Here is a 6,163-nt window from a genome sequence, read left to right as displayed (position 1 = left end):
GGGATGTGGCGTACAACACTAGAGGCCAACTCCAAGCCCATAGCACAAGTCACCATCAAGTGCGGGATCTACCAAGGAGATGCTCTGTCCCCACTGCTGTTCTGCATAGGCCTGAACCCCCTCAGTGAGATCATTAACAAGACTGGCTACGGATACCGACTACGGAACGGAGCAGTTGTCAGCCACCTCCTGTACATGGATGACATCAAGCTGTATGCCAAGAGTGAACGAGACATCGATTCACTGATCCACACTACCAGGCTATACAGCAATGACATTGGAATGTCGTTCGGACTGGAGAAGTGTAGTCGGATGGTAACAAAGAGAGGGAAGGTAGTCAGAACTGAGGGGATTGAACTACCAGAAGGCAACATTGCAGACATAGAGGACAGTTACAAGTACTTGGGGATCCCACAGGCGAATGGGAACCATGAAGAGGCCGCTAGAAAAGCTGCAACCACCAAGTACCTGCAGAGGGTCAGGCAAGTCCTGAGGAGTCAGCTGAATGGTAAGAACAAGATCCGGGCCATCAACACGTACGCCCTGCCCGTGATCAGGTACCCTGCTGGGGTAATAGGCTGGCCAAAGGAGGAGATAGAAGCCACTGACATAAAGACAAGAAAGCTCCTTACCATGCATGGAGGGTTTCACCCCAAATCCAGCACCCTGAGGCTGTACGCTAAGCGGAAGGAAGGGGGCCGGGGACTGGTGAGTGTCAGCACCACAGTCCAGGATGAGACAACGAACATCCAAGAATACATTAGGAAGATGGCCCCAACTGACCGAGTGCTCAGTGAATACCTCAGGCAGCAGAAACCCAAGAAAGAGGAGGGAGACGAGGAACCATCATGGAAGGACAGGCCCCTGCACGGTATGTACCACCGGCAGATAGAGGAGGTGGCTGATATCCAGAAATCCTACCAGTGGCTGGACAAAGCTGGACTGAAAGACAGCACAGAGGCACTAATCATGGCAGCACAAGAACAAGCTCTGAGCACAAGATCCATAGAGGCTGGGGTCTATCACACCAGGCAAGACCCCAGGTGCAGGCTGTGTAAAGATGCCCCAGAGACAATCCAGCACATAACAGCAGGGTGCAAGATGCTAGCAGGCAAGGCATACATGGAACGCCATAACCAAGTGGCCGGCATAGTGTACAGGAACATCTGTGCCGAGTATAACCTGGAAGTCCCGAGGTCAAAATGGGAGATGCCCCCAAGGGTGGTGGAGAATGACCGAGCTAAGATCCTGTGGGACTTCCAGATACAGACGGACAAAATGGCGGTGGCTAACCAACCGGACATAGTGGTGGTAGACAAACAGAAGAAGACGGCCGTAGTGATCGATGTAGCGGTTCCGAATGACAGCAATATCAGGAAGAAGGAACACGAGAAGCTGGAGAAATACCAAGGGCTCAGAGAAGAGCTCGAGAGGATGTGGAGGGTGAAGGTAACGGTGGTCCCCGTGGTAATCGGAGCACTAGGTGCGGTGACTCCCAAGCTAGGCGAGTGGCTCCAGCAGATCCCGGGAATAACATCGGAGATCTCTGTCCAGAAGAGCGCAGTCCTGGGAACAGCTAAGATACTGCGCAGGACCCTCAAGCTCCCAGGCCTCTGGTAGAGGACCCGAGCTTGAAGGATAAACCGCCCGCAGGGGCGTGCTGGGTGTTTTTTTCTATATCTATCCATCCATCCATCCATCCATCCATATTTATTTTTTTTTTCTTCTCTCCATATGGGAAGTTTGGTGCCACTGGTTTACTATGTGCAACTCCCAGCCTAAAATACTAAAAAAAACCAACAACAAAACTTTACCTGTCTGGTCTTCAGTGGTGTACCGGGCTCGAGGCAACTTTAAACGCAAACTCAAGGGTAGGCAGCAGAGCGGGGTACAGTTTCCCACCAAACCCTGAAGCGTACCCCCACCCAGGATAACCACCAAACACAAACTAAAACAACAAACAAGTGCTTCGATGGAAGGGCAGCACAGCCACTCAGCTGAAACACACTAAAGGGACGTTGCTCAATCACACACCAGTGGAGATTATTGTGGACTTCAGGAAGCACACAGCTCCACTCCCCCCCATCATCCTGACTGACACCCCCATCACCTCTGTGGACTCATTCCGCTTCCTGGGTACCACCATCACCCAGGACCTGAAGTGGGAGCCCACCATCACCTCCGTCATCAAGAAAGCCCAGCAGAGGATGTACTTCCTGAGGCAGCTGAAGAAATTCAACCTGCCAACACGGACGATGATGCAATTCTACACTGCAATCATTGAGTCCATCCTCACCTCCCCTCCATCACCGTGTGGTACGCTGGAGCCACTATCAGGGACAAACAGAGACTGCAGCGTGTTGTGCGCTCTGCTGAGAAGGTGATTGGCTGCAGACTCCCATCTCTGCAGGACCTGTACACCTCCAGGACACTGCGGCGTGCAGCTCGGATTAGAGCTGGGCGATATGAGATTTTTTCATATCACGATATGTTTTTTTCATTTCAGGCGATAACGATATCTATCACGATATCAGCCAAATAACTATATTTGTAAGATTTAAATGTGCCGTTGCTCACAAGTAAAATGTGAAATAATCAGCAGCTTGTTTTTATTTAAATATTTATTTCCCATAATAAGTTCAACAGGGTAGATGTACTTAACATGAGACTTTTTCAGATAAATAAAGGCAAATATTGCAAACTACACAAAAGGCAGCCGCTAAAGCGTTTAAGTTTCAAAATAGAACAAATGAAACAGACTAAATTGTCAATTCCACTTAGAAACAAAATATTAATTCTAAAAATAAATCTTAGTTTGTTTTACAGAAGAACAGACAAAACTAACTTTTGTCAATATCAAATAAACTGAGAACTAAAAGGAAATTCTCAATCTCTCCTTGTTGTATAGCTGAGCTTTTCAAACAGTTTTAACAGTTACTTTAGTCTGACAAAAGCCGAATGACGAATTAGCGCTTCCAGTCAGAGACTGAGGCTACGTCCACACGTACACGGGTATTTTTGAAAACGGAGATTTTCAGTTTTCGTTTTAAAAAATAATCCCGTCCACGCATAAAGGCAGAAATGAAGGAAAACGCTGCTATGAACATGCCAAAGCAGCAGGTGGCGCTAGATTCCTAACCGTGCAGAAATGTTGGCCAATCAGAAGTCTAGAAGCCTCGGTGGGAAAAAGTAAACAAAGCTGGGGCATAGAAGCAGAACCGAGTCGTAAGTGTGGAGGGACAGTAACTGTGTGTATATGTAAGCATTTAAACACTGCAGAGAGTAGAATTAACAGTATTGTAGAAATTCATTTCACCGAAACAATAACGTGGCGCACAGTGTGACGCATGCACCAGTTTATTGTATTTCCAGACTTGCTTTCGGCACAATTTACAGTGCACGCTACTCTGTTTTTTGTCAGACTTGAAATAGCCGAAATACCTTCACACTACGGAACTTCTATGGCTCTTCCGTTCGACAATCTCTCCGGCGTTGGAACCGTCATCTGTTTTCTCTTCGGTCACGCTCGGTTGATTTTTCTAGTCGGCACACTCATTTCCTCCATTACCCGCTGGCTGCTTCCCAAACAAACACACGTGCGGCTTGGCACTTGTGCTGTACGTAACAAGTCACGCGACGTGACGCTGCGGCTGTGATTGGTTCGGCTCTGCGCTACTGAATTTGGATCAGCTGACCTTTTTTTTTTTTTTTTTTTTTTTTTAAGAGGACAAGAGCGGCGAGGTCTATCGCGATAGCTTAATTTCTCTATCGAGTAAAAGTTATATCGCGATACATATCGTTATCGTTCTATCGCCCAGCTCTAGCTCGGATCTCAGCTGACCCTTCTCACCCTGGACACAGTCTGTTTGACCTGCTCCCCTCAGGCAGGAGGCTCCGGTCCATTCGCACCAGAACCTCTCGCCATAAGAACAGTTTCTTCCCCTCTGCTGTTGGACACATGAACAATAACCATATGACTGTTCCCACCACTAACACATGACCCTACGCTGTGTCACTGCATCATTCCATGTTTGGCACTGATCACCACCTGCACTCATGTATATATCATGTATATATCTATATCTACTTAGCACTTTTAATTCTTATTCTCATTTTTATTTTCATGTCTATTTAAGCTTAATTTATAACAGTATGTTTGCACTGAAGCACCGCAGCAATTTCCCAATGTTGTAAACCCGCTCAACATTTGGCAATAAAACCCTTTCTGATTCTGACCATGGCAGCCTAACCTAGCCTGCATTCCTGCCATGTTCGCTTGGTGTGTGTGTGTGTGTGTGTGTGTGTGTGTGTGTGTGTGTGTGTGTGTGTGTGTGTGTGTGTGTGTGTGTCAGTCAGAGGCTGGGGGTGAAGGCTGTGCCTGTGTCCAGAGGAGGAGACCAGCTATGCTTCGGGGAGGTGACCGTTATCTCAGCGGCTCACAGAAACAGCCAAACAAAGAAGTGCGTGAGCGTCCAGCTGTGACGCCTCCTGAGGCTGATAACGTCTCCTCTCAAAGCCATTACAGTCAGAAAAGCTTTTCTGACTGGAGTCAGACCGGAGTCTATCCAAACGCTAATGTGTTGTCATTTAATCTTGATCAGGCGTGTTTACATTCAGTTAATACTGTTGTCATGCTGTAATTAGGTTTCATTAACAGGTAATTAGCAGATTTGGGTTTTTCCCGTTCGACCGCGATGCATCGTGTAAACAAAGAGATTTACAAACATCTTGATTTCATCTTGATTTTTACATCCGCACTTTATTCCAGCTTTTCCACTGCATCGCTGCATTAGTGCCCAGTGTTTACCACTTGGTTTAAAGTTTAATTACAATTTTAATGTCATGTATGAACACTTTTTTAACCTACATGCAAATATTAGATTTTTTTAATTGACAAATGTAAATGTAAATTTAAAAGTCAAAATGGAAAGCCTGTAATTATGGATGAAAAAATAAAATAGAAATGCACCTGTGTATTAGGCAGCTGCTGAATATCGTGGTAAAATGGCCACTGAAAACAAGAGCTTTGTGGCACGTTTCAAAAAGTGACAAAAAAAACCAACAAAAGAAAGCAAACGTTAAAGATGGAGAAGGTTACAGACACAATGCTCATCTGCTTAAAAATGAGTGGAAACCTTTGCAGCAGTAATCACTAGTTATCAGTTATAGAACAAGCTGTAGCGCCATTAGTCAGAGCCAGCCATCTTCCTAAAGATGTCAACACAGACAGTTTAACTCTGAAAAAACAGACAAGCGACGTCCTCGGATTTGGCACAGAGGTCATCAGTGAGAATCAGTTTCTGTGAAAATACATGATTGTGTAACATTAAACCCGCATGCAGAAAACGTCCAGATTACAGTTTGCTGAAGAACTGGAAGTGTGATGACACAGATCAGATGGGGTCTGCCGTGTTCCGTCTGAACTTAGCCAGGAAAATCCCAGTGACTGGAGAATTCCCACAGTGAAGAAGAGAAGTGGGAGTGGGATGACATGTGGCTACATGAGTGCAAAAGGTGTTGGAGGGATGACATTTATAGATGGCACCACGGCTGTCTGTGGTTACACAAAACAAAAAACACCCCACAAACTTGATATGTTGAGTTCCAGCGTCACTGACAGAAGAAGATTCCTGAGTGCAAAACACCTCCCGCTGAACAACGGCATCCTTCATACCAACAAGTCAAAGTGAAAACAAACAGGAACCAAACTGACTTCAGCTGCATCGTCTGCAGATCCACAAAGTTTCATGTAGCAAGTCAAATCTCTTTCTTCTTAATTTTACATGAGGGCAAAGATCCTGTTGTTCAGAAGTAACTTCAGAGGATACGCACTTTTGAAACGTTTGACATTTAAGTAACTCTGCGCCCTTTGCTGCACATAATATATATTTTAATAAAAGAATGTTCTTCAAAAATCATAAAAGGTCACCGAGACCTTCAGTCAACAGCATAACTTCAGTTACAGTGCAGCAGAGCTACCATTAGCCAAACAGTAGCTACAGTTTCACTTCACAGACTAACATGGACACAGCACATTCAGCCAGGCTATTAACAGCATCTACAAATCCAGCTGTCATTCAGAGGTGAAAGCACCAATATTACTCACTAGAAGCCCCAAAGATGTGTTCGCTGCCACCTGGCCGGGAAAGGCCAGGTAACAATG

General features: G+C 45.8%; 1 protein-coding gene across 4 annotated transcripts in view; it reads right to left on the bottom strand.

Moving 5' to 3' along the window:
* LOC146627529 (solute carrier family 45 member 3) overlaps positions 1-6,163 on the bottom strand; it is a 50,114-nt gene that overhangs the window by 33,981 nt on the left and 9,970 nt on the right. The gene's annotated exons all lie outside the window — the stretch shown is intronic.

The sequence above is a fragment of the Diplotaxodon limnothrissa genome, linkage group LG7 (assembly GCF_057381915.1).
Source record: "Diplotaxodon limnothrissa isolate DT_005_m linkage group LG7, D_limnothrissa_male_GT1.1, whole genome shotgun sequence".
NCBI classification, from domain to species: Eukaryota; Metazoa; Chordata; class Actinopteri; order Cichliformes; family Cichlidae; genus Diplotaxodon; species Diplotaxodon limnothrissa.
Note: the sequence above shows the minus strand (reverse complement) of the source record. Positions and strands in the feature narration are given on the sequence as shown.